The 19,299-nt window shown below is 42.4% G+C and overlaps 1 long non-coding RNA gene across 2 annotated transcripts in view; it reads right to left on the bottom strand.

Annotated features, from left to right (window-relative positions):
* Positions 1–19,299, bottom strand: part of LOC133261866 (uncharacterized) — a 72,320-nt gene that overhangs the window by 43,927 nt on the left and 9,094 nt on the right. For both annotated transcript variants that reach the window (XR_009741155.1, XR_009741156.1), the window contains one exon: positions 298–434. This is a non-coding gene — a long non-coding RNA (uncharacterized LOC133261866). The remainder of the gene's footprint in view (positions 1–297; positions 435–19,299) is intronic.

Here is a 19,299-nt window from a genome sequence, read left to right as displayed (position 1 = left end):
AGAGTCACCTTATTTATGTATGCTTTTTTCTTCCCAGGGCTGTAATTTTTATTTTAACTTAAAGAACTGGGGTGAAGAGGAGAAAGAAAAGTTTACAAAGCTCCTAGCAATCTAGAAGCTGATTTTTTCCAAGCCAGCAAATCTCTTTGGAGAGGTGAGAAATGATTTTGCTGAATGAAGAGGGGATCTAAGGTCAGCACTAAATAGATGTGTTGCTTTTCCCAGAGTTGGCTGAAAAGATCAAATGACTTCTTCCACTGAGAAGTTACAATTAGATGATTAACAGAATTTCCTCACCACTTTAAGGGCTTCAATTCTTATTCCCCCAATTGCTTGGCCTTGGTGCCTTCTCTCTTCTCCAGGGACCAGCACTCAGAGATCCCAGACCCCAGGGAGGAATGGCAGAGTCGTAGTTTCCAGGGCGAGATTCTGCACTAAAGGGGAAGCATAGGAGAGGAGGCTGGGGGTGAGGAAAAAGTAGTCTCTGATCCACAGGGGCTTATAATTTATTCAATGTGGCTTTTACTGTTTGAAAATTTCTCTTTCCACTGTCACCCCCCACCCCCAGCCCCCAGGGAATGTAGGATCCTATAGCTATAAATGCATAGTCCCTGAAATGACATACTCCCTGAATTTTCTGAAATCATATAAAAGAAAATATATAACTCTCTTCATCAGACATGAGTTAGAACATGTGTTTCTCTTTCTGCCTTAATTTCTGGCATTTGTGAATTAAACTAATTGCTTCAGTGCAGTGACTGTCATCCTGGATGCTTTTGCTTATTACCCTTATCTCCTGGTGGATAATGTCTTATTTATTTGGTCCATCTTTATGTGGACTTGTAATTCACCTTTAAATTATTCTAATCCACCATAGATGCCCTTTGGTATTAAAGTGTGATATATACGCATTTATTCATTTATTTATTCTATGGGATGGGTTAAGGATAAGCTGCTGTAATAAAAGTGAAGCCCCGTTCTTTCTTATACACACTCCCGCTGTGAGTGGCCCAGGCTGGCAGGTGAGCAGGGGCCATGGGTGTGGCCACGAGTCGGGCTCCCAAGGTCTCCATGACCTGTCATATAATGGAATGACATCACTGAATGATCAAGGGTGAGCCATAAGAACATCTGTATCTCAGCCTATGGGAAGTTGAGAGAGAAAACTTCAGGGCAACCTGCTAATCTTTTTTAAAAATTAATAACTTTATTTTTTAGTTATTTTAGGTTTACAGTAAAATTGGTCAGAGTACAGAAAACTCCCATATCCACTCCCCCACCCATTCCCATTTATGAGCATACTTCCCACTTATGTACAACATGGATACATCATTATCAACCAAAGACCATGGTTTACACTAGGGTTCACTGGTGGTGGTGTACGTTCTATGGGTTTGGACAAATGTATCTACCACTGTAGAATTATAGGGAATAGCTGGCCTAATCCTCTGTGCTCCGCCTACTTCTTCCTTCCACCACCCCTTGGCAACTACTGATCTTTTTTTCTGGCAGCACCAGCATGTGGGATCTTAGTTCCCTGACCAGGGACCAAACCTGTGCCCACTGTGTTGGAAGCTCAGAGTCTTAACCACTAGATTGTCAGGGAAGTCCAACCGCAGATCTTTCTACTGTCTTCATGGCTTTCCCTTTCCCAGAACCTCAAATAATCAGAATCTACAGTATGTAGCATTTCATACTTTGCAGTATTCAGCCTTTTCAGATTGTCTTTTTTCACTTAATAATATGCATTTTGGCTTCTTCCATGTCTTTTCATGGTTTTGTAGCATTGAGTAATATTCCATTGTCTGATACACCATAGTTATTCTTCTCAACTACCAAAGGATATCTTCACTGCTTTCAAATTTTGGCAATTATGAATAAAGCTGCTATAAATATTTGTGTACAGGTTTGTTTGGGTTTTTTCGGTCTGGGCATAAGTTTTTCTATTTTGTATATCTTTAAAAACCAGCTCTTAATTTCATTCATTTATTTATTTGATTGCACTTGGTCTTGGTTGTGGCACAAGGAATCTTTAGTTGCAGCATGTGGGATCTGGTTACCCGACCAGGGTTCGAACCCAGGTGCCCTACATTGGGAGCATGGAGTCTCAGCCACTGGACGACCAGGGAAGTCCCCTCATTGATCTTTTCTGTGGTCTTTTTAGTCTCTATTTTATTTATTTCCACTCTGATCTTTGTAATTTCCTTCCTTCTAACTTTGGGCTGGGCTTCCCTAGTGGCTCAGATGATAAAGAATCTGCCCACAATGCAGGAGACCAGGTTGGATTCCTGGGTCGGGAAGATCTCCTGGAGAAGGGAATGGCAACCCACTCCAGTATTCTTGCCTGGAGAATTCCATGGACAGAGGAGCTTGGCAGGTTGCAGTCCATTGGGTTGCAAAGAGTAAGACACAACTGAGCGACTACCACACACACACAAATTTGGGCTTCTTTAGTTCTTCTTTTTCTAGTTCCTTGAGGAGTTAAAGTAGGTTGCTTATTCAAGATCTTTCTGTTTTTCTTAATGCAGGCATGGATCTCTATTAACTTCCCTCTTAGAATTATTTTTGCTACATCCCATAGGTCTTTAAATGTTGTATTTCTATTTTCACATCTCTCAAGATATTTTTAAATTTCTTTTTATTTTTTTCTCTGACCCATTAGTTTTTTGGTAACATGTCATTTAATTTCCACATATTTGTGAATTTTCCAGTTCTTTTCTTGTCACTGATGTCTAGTTTATTATCATCGTGGTCAGAAAAGATGCTTGATACACTTTCAGTCTTCTTAAATGTATTAAGACGGGTTTTGCGGCCTCACATATGATCTATCCTGGAGAATGTTTCATGTGCTCTTGAGAAGAATATGTACTGTGCTGATGTTGTGGCTCTCTGTATCTGCCCATGCCTGCCTGCCTACCTGTTAAGCCACTTCAGCCATGTCTGACTCTTTGCAATCCTATGGACTGTAGCCCACCAGGCTCTCCTCTGTCCATAGGATTCTCCAAGTAAGAACACTGGAGTGTGTTGCCATGCCCTCTTCTAGGGGATCTTCCCAACCCAGGGATCAAACCTGTGTCTCTTATGTCTCCTGCATTGGCAGGCAGGTTCTTTATCTTCCTGTCCTTCTTTCTAGTTTTAGGGGCAGTGGTTTGCCTTGTGATCTAACTTCTTCAACAGACCCAAGAAGAGTTATTGATTTTCCTGTTTGTTTAGTTTTTTACTTGTTAGGCTGGAGTGGTGACTTCCAAGCTCCTTACATGCTGGACTAAAAAGCTGCTTATCTTTCAAATTAGAGATAAAGTAGAAGTTGTGTTCCTCACTTCTGTTTGCACCCATGGCCCAGACTTACCCACAGAGCCACCTAAGCTGCAAGGGAGATTAGAAAATGTAATCTCCATCACATATAAAATATTTTTGTTTATCCACTATATGTTAGACATTGTTCTGGGCACTAGGGATACAGCAGTATTTGTCTGTTCAGGTTAGAGAGGGATAAACTTATGAATGAATGAATGACTAAATTAACTACTTAATAGGTGATTTGTCAGTTGGTGATATATATGTGATAGAAAGGAACAAAAGGCAGGGCAGTGGGGACAGGGAGAGTGGAGAGTAGAAACCTCAATTTAAAATATAACAGTTGGGGATGGCCTACTTAAAAGGTGACATTTCAGCGCAGGCCTGATGGAGGTGTGGGAGTGATTCATGGCTATACCTGAGGTGAAGAATGTTCCAAGCATAGAGAGTAACTTAGTCCAGAGGCTCTGGGGAGTGGGGAGTGGGGGTGGGGTGCTGGCATAGAATGAGGAGCAGCCAGAGGGGCCGTTAAACAGAATGGATGGTAGGGCTGAAGGTGAGGATTCAAAGCAATGAGGTGAGTCCTCGGACTGTACTGTGTAAATAATGATCAAAATCTTTTCAATTTATTTCGAAAGTAGTTATCAAGGACCCATTTTTTCATTTATTTATTTATTCATTAAATAAAACTATTGTGCTTCTCTTATCTGCCAGGCCCATTATACATGTGGGCAATATAATAATAGGTTAGATAAAGACTTGCTGTGAATCATTAAGGAGAGACAAGGCCGTGTCCACACAGAGACTAGATTCCCTCTGGTGATAAAGTTTATCTTTTAAAAAGAGAAAATGTTATCCAGTGTGATAGGTAATCTTATGCGTCAGCTTGGCTGGGGCATGGGATGCCCACATATCTGGTTAAGCGTTATTTCTGGATACATGTATATGTATGGCTAAGTCCCTTCACTGTTCAGCTGAAACTATCACAATGTTGTTAATTGGCTATACCCCAATACAAAATGCTTTTGGTGTTAAAAAAATAAATAAAAAATATGCACAAGAAAGCAAATATAAGAGAATACTTTAAAATATTAATTTGAGATATTACATTAAAGGTATGGAGTTAAGTGATTTCTGTTTTTATACCTTTATTTGCAAACTCCTATTATACAGATCTATTCTATAAGGAAAAAACTGAAGTCACAATACAAAACAAAATAATTTGCAAAAGATAATCATTTGTCACCGAATTTGTCTAATATTTGGCATGAGAAGTATATTACCTAAATAGATACAAAAATTATTACACCAAAAAAAAAAAAAAAGACGTTTCTGGCACTAAGGTGAGTGCTCTGAGAGATGTGAACCCAGAGGAGAGTCACGTTCTGGGGATTCACAGAGGGTTTCTGAAGGAGATCAAGTCGGACCTGAGTCTTGGAGGATGAGTGCAAGGGAAGTAGATGGAAAGTGGGGGATAGTATTCTAGGGAGTCAAACAGAATGAGAAAAGGCACACAATGTGAGGTGACATGAAGGGGACACTCCTTCTCCATTCCTGTGGCTTCTTCCTGCATGGAGGAAGCGCCCCTGTCTCACCCTGTCTACTCTCTCTCTCTTTACTTCTCTTCCAGAGAAGTGAATTCTCTATTTTGTTTTGTTGTTTTGTTCGGCCACACCATGTGGTATATGGGATCTCCCCTGACCAGGGATCAAACCTGTGCCTCCTGTACTGGAAGCTAGGAGTCTTAACCACTGGACCACCACAGAGATCCTGGAGAAGTAAGCTCTGATTGGAGAATTCTGAAACTGGAGTGAATTCTGATGAGTAAATCTGAGAACTCTGTGAGTGTGCTTGGTTAACTCTCTTCTCTTCCTGATAGGAGTGAGCTGTAGATAGTGGGCACAAGGCTGTCTTTCTGGGGTTCACTCACCTCAAGGAAGCCCCCTCATCTACACAGGAGTCGCCTTCTCCAGCATGGACTTTGTCAGTGCCAAAGGGGGTGTCTTGGTCTTTCACATGTGGTCTCCTTGTTGTATGACTCAACTGATCCAGCAGGGATCAGAGCTCTAGCAAGGAAGGCAGGTGCTATTAGTGGGTCTTCTGGAACCCATATAAAGGGGATGTAAGGTGTGACGTAGTGAGGGCAGAGAAGAGGGTCAACAGATTTGGAAGAGCTGGGTCATAGGATGCCTTTGTCTTAACAGCCGTGTGTGGGATCCACTGAATTTGGTTTTAAACTGGGGACTAACCTGCTTAGAATCGCTTTCTATTTCGTGTCCCTCTGGCAATAGTATGATTTTGGGGATGACAGAAATCAGATCAAAGGCAGGTAGGCCAATCTAAAATGTATATTGGGAAGGTGAGAGTCCCATGTAGCCGCAGCATCATCCACTGTGGCTGTGATGGTCTCTGGGCAGCTCCCTCGATGATTGGCTGGCCACCATGGTGTTCCCACAATGCAATGCACAGCACATGTGCATTGGGACCATCAAGGCTGCACTGATGTTACCTGATAACTGGGTTCACCTCTCAGAGGATGTTGAGCCAAAAGATACAACTAAGGTAAAGAGTGGGAGAAGGAAGGATTTGTTACTTGCAGTCTTTGATTACTTAAGGAAATTACTCCTCCCTACTCAGAGAGCTAAGTTTTGGAGAGGGAGACAAGATGACAGAGTAGAAGGACCTTGAGCTCACCTCCTCTCACAGGCACACCAGAATCACAACTAATTGCTGAACCACCATTGACAAAAAAGACTGGAAGCTACCCCCAAAAAATATTCTACATCCAAAGATGTAAGGAAACCACGAGACAGTAGAAGGGGTGCACTCCAGATACAATCAAATTCCATACCGTCCAGGTGGGTGACCCACAAACTGGAGAGTACTTATATGATAGAAGTTCTCTCACAGGAGTAAAAGCTCTAAACCCCACGTCAGGCTTCCCAGCCTGGAGGTCTGGGATTGAGAGGAGGAGCCTGGGGAGCAGGAGGAGGGAGCACTCGACATCAGTAGCCAGTGGGGCTTGATTATAGGAGTTCCACAGGGTTGGGAGAAACAGAGACTCCATTCTTAGAAAGAAAAAGTGAAAGTGAAAGTCACTCAGTTGTGTCTGACTTTTTGTTACCCTAGGCTCCTCTGACCATAAAATTCTCCAGGCAAGGATACTGGAGTGGGTTGCCATTTCCTTCTTTAGGGGATCTTAATGACCCAGGGATTGAACCTGAGTCTCCTGCATTGCAGGCAGACTCTTTACCATCTGAGCCAAGCTCACAGGGTGCACACAAAGTCTCGTGTGCACTGGGACACAGAGCAACAGCAGTGACTTCACAGGAACCTGGGCCAGACCTACCTACTGGTCTTGGGAGTGTCTCCTGGGGAGATAGCTGGCAACAGTGGCCCTCTCTGAGGTCATAAAAGCTGGTGGTGGATTTATTAGGAGTATTCATCTTCAAGCCCCTCGCTGAAGCCAGACATATTGCTTCGGTAATTAGCATGGAGACCTGGTCCCACCCAATATCCTCTGACCTCTGATGATGATGCTGAGATGCCTCAAACCAAACAACAAACAGGGCTGGACACATCTCCACCCTTCAGCAGACAGGCTACCCCAAACTCCCTGAGCCCACAGCCACCTCTGCACCCCTCCGTGGACACAGCCCTGATCCCCAGAGGTCCAAGATCCAGCTCCACCCACCAGTGGGCAGACACAAGCCCCTCCCACCAGGAAGCCTGCACAAGCCTCTGGACTAGCCTCTCCCACTAGGGGGCAGACACCAGAAGCAAGAAAACTACTATATTGCAGCCTGGGAGCTGAATCTGCAAACACAGCTCAGAACCTACGCTGGGATCAACTGGTCGCTGGCCCTTGGGAACGTACTTCTGGGACAAATAGAACATCCTCTACAAAGAGCCAATTCTTCAAGGTCTAGAAACATAACTAAGCCATTCCCTTTTCCAGGGGATCTTTCTGGCCCAGGGATTGAACCCAGGTCTCCTGCATTGCAGGCAGATTGTCTGAGCCACCAGGGAAGCCCTAACTAAGCTACTGCATACATAAAAATATAGATAGTAATGTAAACAACATAAGACAGCAAAGAAATACGTTCCAGATTACGGGACAAGATGAAACCCCAGAAGAACAACTAAGTTGAGAAAGGCAACCTGCCCGAGAAACGAGAGTCCTGAGCTACTTCGGAAGAAAGTGCAGAGGGGAGCCTGACCCAGCAAATGTCTAGAAGACCATATAAATAAGACTGAATGATTGGCCAGTTGTAATGCCATGAATTAGTGGGAATAATTTGTGATGTGTCCCAACTCTCTGACTTCAGTAGCCAAGTGGTTTGTAATTTCAGTTACCACGAAAGTAAACACAAGAAAAGGATCCAACCTGGGGCAGGTGAGGCAATAATGAATTTAGTTTGGACCACATTGATTTTCGTGTCTGAGATCTCCAGGTGAGATGTCTACAGACTGGAGTTGGCTATGAGTCTCAAGTTGAGCAGTGATGTCGGTATTGGAGATTTGAATTTGGAAGTCACCAGCAAAGGAAAGGGAACATTAAAATCATGCCTGTGTTGAATGGTGTAAGAAAATGAAAGAGTAGGACAGAAAGCAACATCCCACTTGTGGGGAGTGGGGGTCCAAAAGTTTAAGAAGTTGGCAGACAAGGAAGACTGTGAAACAGGATAAAAAGCAATGATCAGAGATGTAGGAGGAGACTCAGAAGAGATGTCAAAGAAGTAGAGAATTTCAGAAAGAATTGAATGAGAAATAGTGTCAAACACAGTAGAACGGCCCAAGTAGACTTAGACGGGGAGTATCCAGTGGCATTGGCAATTTGGAGGTGATGCTTTTTGAGTTTTTTTTGTTGTTGTTGTTTTTCCTTTTTAAAAACAATTAATTAATTTATTTGGCTGCATCAGGTCTTAGTTGTGGCATGCACACTCTTAGCTGCGGCATGCAGAGTCTAGCTCCCTGACCAGGAATCAAACCCAGATTCCCTGCATTGGGAGCAAGGAATCTCAGCCACTGGACTACTAGGGAATTCCCTGGAGGTGATGTTTTTGAAAGTGGTTTGAATTGAATGGTCGGTCAGAAGTCAGGTGGCAGTGGGTGAAGAAGTGAAGACCCCAATTACTGGGGCTATTTCCAGGATGCCTGACTGAGAGGTCAAGGGGGTGTTAAGAGAGACTTTCGCCTCAAAAGGTGAATCTTGATGTATTTACAGGCTGAGGGCAATGAACTAATAGGACACAAGAGAGTGAATTTATAAAACAAAGGGGAGTATGGATGGAACAAGATGCCCAAGGGTAAAGGAGATCCTGAATACAAAGCTGGGATGGGAGTGGGGAGAAGTGTGTGTGTGTGCCCGCACCAGCAGAGGGGGGTGGGGATTATCTTGAACTCGAGATGAATTATCTATTTTCCTGAGACCTGAAAAAGAGTGAAAGGTATTTCTTTCTTTAATATTTATTTTATTTGGCTGCACCAGGTCTTAGCTGCAGCATGCAGGATCTAGTTTCTTCACCAGGGATTGAACCCTGGACCCCCTGCATTGGGAGTGAGGAGTCTTAACCATCAGGCCACCAGACAAGTTTGAAGTGAAGGGTATTTCTAAATGAGATAAGCGTTGTTTCATTGTTGATATTTGTGTGGAGTTTGGAGATGGAGGAAGCAGAAGTTCATGCTGGTGGCCTCAGTTTTCTCAATTAAATAGAAAGCAAGGTCATGTGCTGAGAGAATGTTGGGGCTTGAGAAGGGAGTGAAGGTCTGACATGAACACCAGGCAGAATGGGGGGTGAGGGGAGACAGTAATGATGGAAATGTTGATCTCCTCTGAAGCTGGCTGGGTTAGAGAGGAGAGAGGGAGGACTGGAGGCTCCTGCAGACTGAGTGGAAATGGAAAGAGCAAGAAGTGCAGTGGCCCATGAAATACTAGCGATGATAATGAGGGCATGAAAGAGAAGTGTTCGGCAGCAGATAGCAGTGCTTTTCAACGACTTAGTTCTAAAACAATAACTAACACGTGAACAGCTCTCCACATTTTAGGACATGTTTTTGCAGACCTATTTCATTTGTTTCCATAGCAGCACTATGAGGCATATGTTATTATTTTCCTGTTCCCCAGAGATGAAGTGAGACAGAGAAAGTGACTTCCTCAAGGTCAGACAAGTAGTAAAAACAGGACTTCAAACTAGATATTTGGTCTCCAAGCTTCACACAGATAGGACTGGATATTTAAGGACATGGATGGTCCAAGTCACGGATAAAATATATGCGTTGGGTTGATTTTTCTAGGAGGAAGGGTGCGTCTTCTCTACTTGTGCGCCGGGGCAGCTGGCTGGCTCGCTGGCATGAGGTTTACATCACGGTAAATCTTGGCTTTAGTAGGCTAACTGACCCTCAGAGCCCACAGAGGTCCATGCATGCCCTGTCCTAATCCACACCCCCATGCTTTTGTACTTGTTGCCCTTCCATCTAAAATAGCCTCCCTGTGGTTGTCTCCTAGCTAACTCCCATATCTTTCAAAGCTCCCCAACCACCTTTCCTGCAGGTTGAGCCCAAAGCCCTATTTTGTGCTCTTCATCATACCCTGGGCTCTTCTTTAGTCCATCACATTGAACTTGTCACCTGTACACCTGTCTCCCTCACTTGACTAAGAGCACTTTGAGGCCAAGAACTGTGTCTTATGTCTCTGCATCTTTGTACAAAGTGCCCGGCACAGTACATGGTGCAAATAAGGGTCAGTCACCTGCATGTATGGAAAATATGACCCTTTAGTGCAACTAAAAGCATGTGTTAGTCCATCCCATGGTCAGTCTGAACACAGCCTCGCTCTTCTTTGTGATGACAAGATCTGGCAGCTCATTAGCAAGAGCTTTCCTCTCTTCCACTGACTTGTCTGAGACTTGTCTTCTGTTTTACCTTGAAAGGTCTAGAAAGTATCCAGAAATAGACTACTTTCTCCCACTTCCACTACTACTACTGCTGGTCCACGTCAATATCATCTTTTATTTTTTTTAATGTTAATTTGTTTCCTTACTTGGCTGAGCTGAGTCTTACTTGCCACACTCAGGATCCTCCATTTTCATCGCAGCATTCAGGATCTTTAGTTGCAGCATGTAAACTCAGCTGTAACTCAGTTCCCTAACCAGGGATAGAACCCAGGCACTCTGCATTGGGAGTGTGGAGCCTTACCCACTGGACCACCAGGGAAGTCCCTGAACAGCATCCCTTGCCTGGATTATTGCAACAGTGTCCTAACCGCTCTCCCTGCTTTGCCCTTCCCAGGGTGCAACCCATTCCTAGCACAGTGCTGGAATGATCCTGTCAGCATGCAGGTCAGATGATGTTCCTCCTCTGCTCAGTGTCTCCCAGCTCACCCAACATGAAAGCCCAAATCTTTTCAAGTCCACTCAGTGCCCTACGTGATCTAGCCCCTGTGAGCTTCTGATTCCACCCTCTACTCAACTACACTGGTGTCCTCACTGTTTTTTACATACCAGGTCCACTCACCCCAGGACCGTGCATTGCCATGCCCTTCCCTGGAGTCCTCCACCAGATTTCATCATCACCCTCTCCTTTCCACCCTCAGCTCTCTTACTCAGCTACATCCCCCTTTATAACCCTTCTTATAACCCTTTTATTTTTATTTTTGGCTGTACCACGCGACTTGCCGGATCTTAGTTTCCTGTCTGGGGATGGAGCCTGTGCCCCTGGCAGTGGAAGCATGGAATTCTGACCACTAGATTGCCAGGGAATTCCCTCCCTACTTTATTTTTTACTTAGACCTCAAATGCTGACTAGAATACTAGATATCTTACTTATTCATCTTGTTTCTTTTCTGTCTCCCCCAGTAGAGTAGTGAATTAGAACCGCCTGGGTCATTTCTGTATCCCTCATTCCTGGACGGTGTCTGGTATAGAGGAGACGATGAACATACGCTGAGTGAAGGAGTTCTAATTCAAGGCTGACCTCTTCACCTCCTGGTTAAAAATGACCAGTTCTCAAATTGGTTTCATATGTGTTAATTTGGTTTGTTTAACTGCAGTATGTTCTTTTCGAAAGTAGAGAGCTGGTGTACACTTTATGCCTGTTGATTAATGCAAAGTGATGGCCCTCATAATTCAACCACATCTGTCTTTTGCCCCATCCTCCCACTCCCTTCCCATGCCTGGATCAGCTTGTGCCTTCTAGACCACTGTTTTCCTTTTTACTCCCTCTCTTCTCCTGTTTCCTTGTATCACGGAAACCTCATCACTCCTGGAGAAGAATCTTCCTTTCCATTGCTTCTGCTGATTTAATCTTTGCTTTTTAATCAGATACAAAGAGGTGGGGTGAGAGTGGGGAATATACTCAGATCATCATACATAATTTTATGGAAGGAAAAAACCTGACATTTTCATTGGCAAATAAATTCTGGAGCTCCGGGACTGGAGAGGACCTACGAGGCCGGCTCATTCATCTTCACACCTCTGCGTCCTTTTGTGTTGAAAAATCATTCCCCAAATGCAACTGTCTAGCCTTTTCTCTGACTGTGCTCTGAAGACGCTATTAATACTTCCCTAACCTCCTAAGGGGTTTTAGTGTCTTAGTGGAAAATACGGATGTATTATTAAAGCACCTGAAGTGCCGCAGTTATGGAATTGGAGCACTGTAAATGTAGAAATATACACTCAGTGAATGATTCTTCTGTTCTGCCTTTCTCCCATTCCTCTCTCCACACGACCCAGGTGCATTTCATGTTTAATAAACTAAGTCTTCACTATAGAATTTTCAAATCCAAGAGAAACTTTCAGCTTGATGATTTCTCCTAATCTCTTTTTAAGACTGTCCCTAAATCGTTCCCACCTGAACATAACTGTAGTCGACTTAGAAGACAGACTGCACCATCTACGGAGATTGGGCTTGAATCCAGTTCTAAAATGAATCAGTAGGGTGAGTTTGGGCACTTGACTTCTCACTGTCTTTGTTTCCTCATCTGTAAAATAGATGTAAAATTGCCAAGATATGGAAGCAATCTAAGTATCCATCAACAGATTTACGGATTAAAAAAGATGTGGTAAATATACACAATGGAATATTAATAAAAAAGAATTACATTTTATGATTTGCAGCAACATGGACTTGGAAGGCATTATAAGTGAAATAAACCAGAGAAATACTGTATGATATCACTTATCAAATACTGTATGATATGATCACTTATATATGGAACTTAAAAAAATATGACAAACTAGTGATTATACCAAAAAGAGAAGCAGACTCACAGATATAGAGAACAAACTGGTGGTTACTATTAGGGAGAGGGAAGGGGGGAAAGCAAAATAGATGCCGGGGATTAAGAGATACAGACTACTAGGTATGAACTAAGCTACAAGGATCTATTATACAACATGGGGAGTACAGCCAGTATTTTATAATTACTACAAATGGAGTATTGGGCTTCCCAGATGGCACAGTGGGAAAGAATCCGCCTACCAATACAGGAGACACAAGAGACTTGGGTTTGACCCCTGGGTCAGGAAGATCCCCTAGAGTAGGAAATAGCAACCTGCTCCAGTATTCTTGCCTGGAAAAATTTATAGACAGGGAAGCCTGGAAGGCTACAGTCCATGAGGTCACAAAGAATCAGACATGACTGAGCAATTGAGCACATAAATGGAGTACAATCTTTAAATATTGTGAATCACTATGTTGTACACCTGTAATTTATACAATATTATATATCAACTATATATCAATTTAAAAAAAATACTCAACTTTTAAAAAAATAATTAAAACAGGTATAAAGTCCATTCTGTGACATTCTTGCAACCATTAAATAACATTTAGCTTTGAAAGGATTCATATACCACCCTGAAACTTGGTGTGTTAATCCATGAGAATGATGATAATGATAATAGGTAATACTTAATATATATCACCCACTGAATATATACCAGGCATTAAGAAGTATTTTATATATGTTAGTTCATTTAATAGTAAATCATGGAGGAGGTTATTCCTTTCATTATCATTATGATGATCTTTTCTCATTATTTATTTATATATATATATATACATTTTTTTGGCCACATGGCATTTGGGATCTTAGTTCCCTGAGCAGGGATCGAACCCACACCCCCGGTAGAGGAAACACAGAGTCCCAACCACTGGTCCCACAGAGATCATTTTAAAGGCCTATGAAAGAAGGTGAGCAGGTGCTTTTTTTCTTGAAGGATCTGTTATTTGTTGAATGGTTGAAGTTCACACAACTAAAGAGAAAGGAGAAATGGACTGAGAGAGGAAGGATGGGGGGGCAGCGAGTGAGGGAGGCTGTTTCCTGTGTTGTGGCTCAGGCCTGAGTGCAGCAGACTCGTCCTCCGCAGGGCAGTGGCGTGGGCAGGGAGGGGCATCAGGGGCGGTGTGCAACTTTGGGGTCATGTCGCTCAGTTTCCGTGATTTGTGACAGCCCATCTCTCTGGAAGTGAATGCAGAAGGGAGGGAGAGGGGTGTGTTTTCAAGCTGCAAAAACCTCACAACAGGTCAAAATGACCCAACCAAGAAGAAGCTTGATTAGAGCCTAACAATGGCGTTAATAGTCTTGTCAGAGTGCTCCGAAAATATTTGCATTTAGCTCGCAGATGGTTTTTTTCATTGTAAAAAAAAAATGTGCAATGATGATTCTCAAAGACACTAAAGAAAATTGAAGAGAAGAAAATTTTGGAAACACGACTATATTGCAACTCATCGTAAAAGAGAAATCTGCTCCATGATAAGGCTGTAGTGGGTGCAAATCCAGATGGTTCCTGACACAAAAGGATGTGAGGTGTAATCGTTTTTGTACTAGAAATTGGAGATGGACCATTGAAAGTAATAACGCAATTCCTGTTACCAGTTCAGGTTCCCGAGCCCTAAATGTCTTTTCATAAGTTGTGATGCTCTATTGAAACTTCCGATTTGTTTTAATAACATACTAATAATTTTTAACTTGTGAAATATGTAGGTAGGTGCTGAGAACATTTTTTCTTTTTGGAATGGCAACCCACCCCAGTGTTCTTACCTGGAGAATCCCAGGGACGGGGGAGCCTGGTGAGCTGCCGTCTGTGGGGTTGCACAGAGTCGGACACGACTGAAGCGACTTAAGCAGCAGCAGCAGCAGTTGATTTACAATACTTAAATTGTATTTAACTTAAATTGTTAGCTTCTGGTGTTAAGCAACATGATTTGGTTTTATATATATATATATATATTCTTTTAAAAATTCTATTCCATTAGTATATTACAAAATATTGGACATAGTTTCCTGTGCTATTCAGTAAATCCTTGTTGTTTATCTATTTTATATATAATTGTATCTTTTCATCCCACACTCCTAATATATCCCTCCGTCCTCTTCTCCTCTTGTACCATAAGTTTGTTTTCTATGTCTGTTTCTGTTTTGCAAATAAGTTCATTTGTACCATTTTTTAGACCCCACATATAAGTGATATCTTACATGTCCTTGTGTGACTTACTTTACTTAGTATGATAATCTCTAGGCCCATCCATGTTGCTGCACATGGCATTATTTCATTCTTCTTATGGCTGAATAATATTCCATTGTATATATGTACCACATCTTCTTCACCAGCTCATCAGTCAGTGGGCACTTAGGCTGCTCCCATGTCTTGGCTATCATAAATAGCGCTGCTAAGAACAATGGAGTGCATGTATCTTTTCAAATTAGAGCTTTCATCTTTTTCAGATATATGCCCAAGAATGGGATTGCTGGATCACATGGTAGTCCTATTTTTAGCTTTTTAAGGAATCTTCATTCTATTTTCCATAATGGCTGTACCAATTTACATTCGCACCAATAGTGTGGGAGGGTCCCCCTTTCTCCACACCCTCTCCAGCATTTATTTATATACTTTTTGATGATGGACATTCTGACTGGAACAAGCTGATACCTCACGGTAGTTTTGATTTGCATTTCACTGAGAGCATTTTTGAATGGGTTTCTGAAATACTCAGGGAGGCAACAGGAGGAACAGGATTACCTTCTGAGAAAGTCCTCCCACTTCCAGCTCTCGACAATTTTATTCCTTCAGCTCCTAAAGCCACACCTAAAATTTTCTAACCATTATTCCTTCCACCTGATGCTTCCTCTTTTTTGGAGGGATGGTGCTACATGGCATGTGGGATCTTAGTTCCCCAGTTGGGAATCAAACTCATGCCCCCTGTACTGGGAGCACAAGGTCTTAATCACTGGACCATCAGAGAAGTCCTGCTGTTTCCTCTTTAGGTGACAGTTTCTCCCTTCCCATCCTCTTGGTGGTTGGCTTCTTATCCTTTAAGTTCAGGATTAACTATCACCCTTCTACAGGCCTTTACTGACCAGCATGAAACCCCTACTATGACTCCAGCTTACAGTGGGCTGGTTGTTCTGTGGCCACAACAGCTTCTTTTATTTGTTTGTTTTCTTGTCAATGGGATCTCCTGCAACTCTAGGGTCCACAAGAGCAGGTGAACAGGGCCATCCTGGCACTAGCATCCATCACAGTGATCATCACCTCGTTCAAAGAAGCCCAAGAAACATTGGTTAAGTGAGAGGAACGAAAGTTGCTGCTTCCCTTTTCCCCTGTTTTTTCTTTCTTTCTTCTTCTTTTTTTTTTCCCATTGGAAAAATTGCTTTGGGCTTTCCTGGTGCCTCAGTGGTAAAGAATCCACCTGCCAAGGGAGGAGACTCAGGTTTGATCTCTGGGTCAGGAAAATCCCTGGAGACGGAAATGGCAACCCACTCCAGTATTCTTGCCTGGGAAATCCCATGGACAGAGGACCCTGATGGGCTACAATCCATGGAGTCACAAAAGAGTTGACATGACTTAGTGACTAAACAACAACAAAATTGCTTTACAATGCTGTGTTAGCTTCTGCTGTACAACAAAGTGAATCAGCTGTATGTATACATATATCCCCTCATTCCCACCCACCCCATCCCATGTTTCCTTTTTATTTATCATGCACTCATGGAAAATATACTAAAGCATGAGCCCTTCTTTAGCTATGTCCTAAGATCTCTGTAGGTAATTTTCACAGCTTATTTAGCTGAGAATGGGTGCCATTTGACCTTGGGCTACTGAAGACTCAGAATAGGACTGTCACGATGTATTATTATTCAAGTTAATACAGTTTGATGTAAGGCTCATCTCCATTTGAGTAGTCGGTGATTTTTCTTCTTACCTTTCAAGAGAAATGAAAATGCCCTCACCTGGCCCCTTAGTATCTACAAAGCAATATCTTATTCAGCATGGGGACCAAAAAAACCACAGTCCCTTTCCTTTCTTTACAAAATTGTGAATGGTAAAGGTCAAATCTCAGATTTTTTTAAAACTTGGAGTATAGTTGCTTTATAGTTGTGTTCGTTTCTGCTTTACAACAAAGTGAATCAGCTACGTGTATACTATACATCCCCTCCCGCGGGGACCTCCCTCCCACCCCACCCCCGTCGCACCCCTCTAGGTCATCACAGAGCACTGAGCTGCGCTCCCGGTGCTATTTACCAAGTTCCCACCAGCTATGCATTTTATACATGGTAATGCATGTATGTCAACCCCAATCTCCCAATTCACCCCACTCCCCTTTCCCCTTCCATCTTTACATGTCTGTTCTCTATGTCTGCATCTCTATTTTTGCGCTCCGAATAAGTTCATCTGTACCATTTTTCTAATTCCACATATATGTATTAATATACAATATTTGTTTTTCTCTTTCTGACTTACTTCACTCTGTGTAACAGACTCTACATCCATCCACAAAATCTCAGACTCTTAATAACAGCGGGATTATTGTGTCTGTGGATACCCTACAGTAGTACTTGCCATAATGATTCTCATTTTCATATTGATGAAATGACACCCAGAGAAGCTAAATAACTTTCCCCAGGCTCCAAACTTAGCAAGTGACAAGAGGCAGGATTCAAAGCCATGTCTGTTCAATGCTGAGACTCACGTACTCGACCCTATTACAAATAAACACTCTGATTGTGAATAGCATTGTCTGAGCCTGCACTACCCAGAACCAGGAGTAAGCATCCTAGGAAACAAGAAAAGAAAAAGAGGGACTTCCCCGGTGGTCCAGTGGCTAAGACTCCACACTCCCAGTGCAGGGGGCCCAGTTTGACCCCTGGTCAGGGAACTAGATCCCACATGCCACAACTAAAGATCCTGCACGCTACAGCTAAGACCGGGTGCAGCCAAATAAATATTAAAATTTAAAAAGAGCTGCCCAGGATCCCTTCCTTAGAACACATCATCACAACATATACAAAAAACTCCCTAAATGCACCAAGCTAGGGCAGACCTGACACTTCCTAGTGGTTATCTTCTTAGCGGACAGGAGAATGAAATGACAGGGGTAGGTGGGGCTAATTGGACAGACTTTCTAGAAGGTACATGTCATTCACTAGATTTTAAAAGAGAGAGAGGGATGAAGGAAGGAAGCATACTAGCGGGGCTTCCTTAGTGATCACTCCTACTAGCTGTATGGCCTTGGGGTCCGGGCCTGAAATACAGCCAGGAAGGATGGGAAGGATGACCAAGATATTAATTACTTGTCTTGGCACAGCACTATTGGCCTAGGGATTCGAGGCACCTTCAGGCTTCAAGATTCTTGAGGAATGAGGGTGGTGAGTTTCAGGAAAAGAGTGAATCGTAGTCTCCTCTGCTGTTGTGAATCACTCACTCCAGTGTGGCCAAGGGACAGGAGGCTGACATCAGCAGTTCCTGGCACTTTCGCTGGAGTAGGGCCTGTGGGAGAATGGCTTCCAGTACGGCTGTACCAAATCTGAAGTCATAAATATATTTTGAGTGGGGCAGGGAGCTTCTGTGCTTTTGTACAACTGGATTTCAAGTTAACCTTCCCACTTTGTTATAGAGGACAATTAATACCTGGTTACTTTTTGTAGAGAAGAGATTCAAGATGCTCAGATCGGAAGAAATATCATAATGATTACTTGGGGGAATTTTTCTGTCTATATACCTGAGCTGAAGATAGATAAAATTGTAGGTTTCATTATAACAAAAGGAACGTTGGTTCCTGCTCTTCAGGGGACCTCCTAATGCTTTGTAGGTCCTTTCTACAGGACAAGGGCTTCCTTCTCTCAAAATTGATACCATAAAGATCTCAGCTTCAGTTAGGACAATTAACTCTTTAATGGCTTGGAACAGTGGATTCTGCAAAATGATAAGACAAGGAAGCAACAAATTTTCAAGGCCTCCCTATATAGCCTCCCTCCCTCCCCCAGGGTGGGCTCCATATGAATAAAAGTATAAGTCATTTATTCTAATTTCTTCAAACTTCACTGACTCTGTGTGTGTATACTCTTCCTGGACTGTGCTGTGCTATTTAGTATGCACTTAAAGTGCATTTTAGTGGATATTAAAGAAGGCACTTGCTTATTGCCAGCATTTTCTACGAGTATCTAATTAAGTTCAGGTTCTTGTGTTAATTATCCAGTTCTGTAACGTTTATTAAGCTATCTGATTTTAATATAATCCTACTGCAAGCAGTGATTATGTAGTCATTCAACTGCTCAGAGAAAACGCATTAAATCCCAGATGTGTAAGGTGAATTGCTTGAATGCAACTGGCCATTAGGTTTGATCATAAAACGTTTATTACAGGAAGAGACACCATTTTAGTTTGACTTCATATCTTTAGTGCACCCACCATCAACTGATATAAGCAGAATTTCACAGTGTTTCTTAGTTTCAAACTCGGTCTCGACTGTGAATTACATTTGTCTCAATTTGTTTTTAAAAATACAATACTAAATAAATAATACTGTTTGTTTTTTAAGTATTTTCTCTCTCTCAACTTCAATAATACCTTTTGTTTTTAGGGATACTTTTTTTTTTTTTTTTTGACTCTTTAAATTTTATTTTATTTTTAAACTTTACATAATTGTATTAGTTTTGCCAAACATCAAAATGAATCCACCACAGGTATACATGTGTTCCCCATCCTGAACCCTCCTCCC

This window comes from Bos javanicus, chromosome 15, assembly GCF_032452875.1.
Source record: "Bos javanicus breed banteng chromosome 15, ARS-OSU_banteng_1.0, whole genome shotgun sequence".
Lineage (NCBI taxonomy): Eukaryota > Metazoa > Chordata > Mammalia > Artiodactyla > Bovidae > Bos > Bos javanicus.
This window is presented reverse-complemented; position numbering and strand designations above follow the sequence as displayed.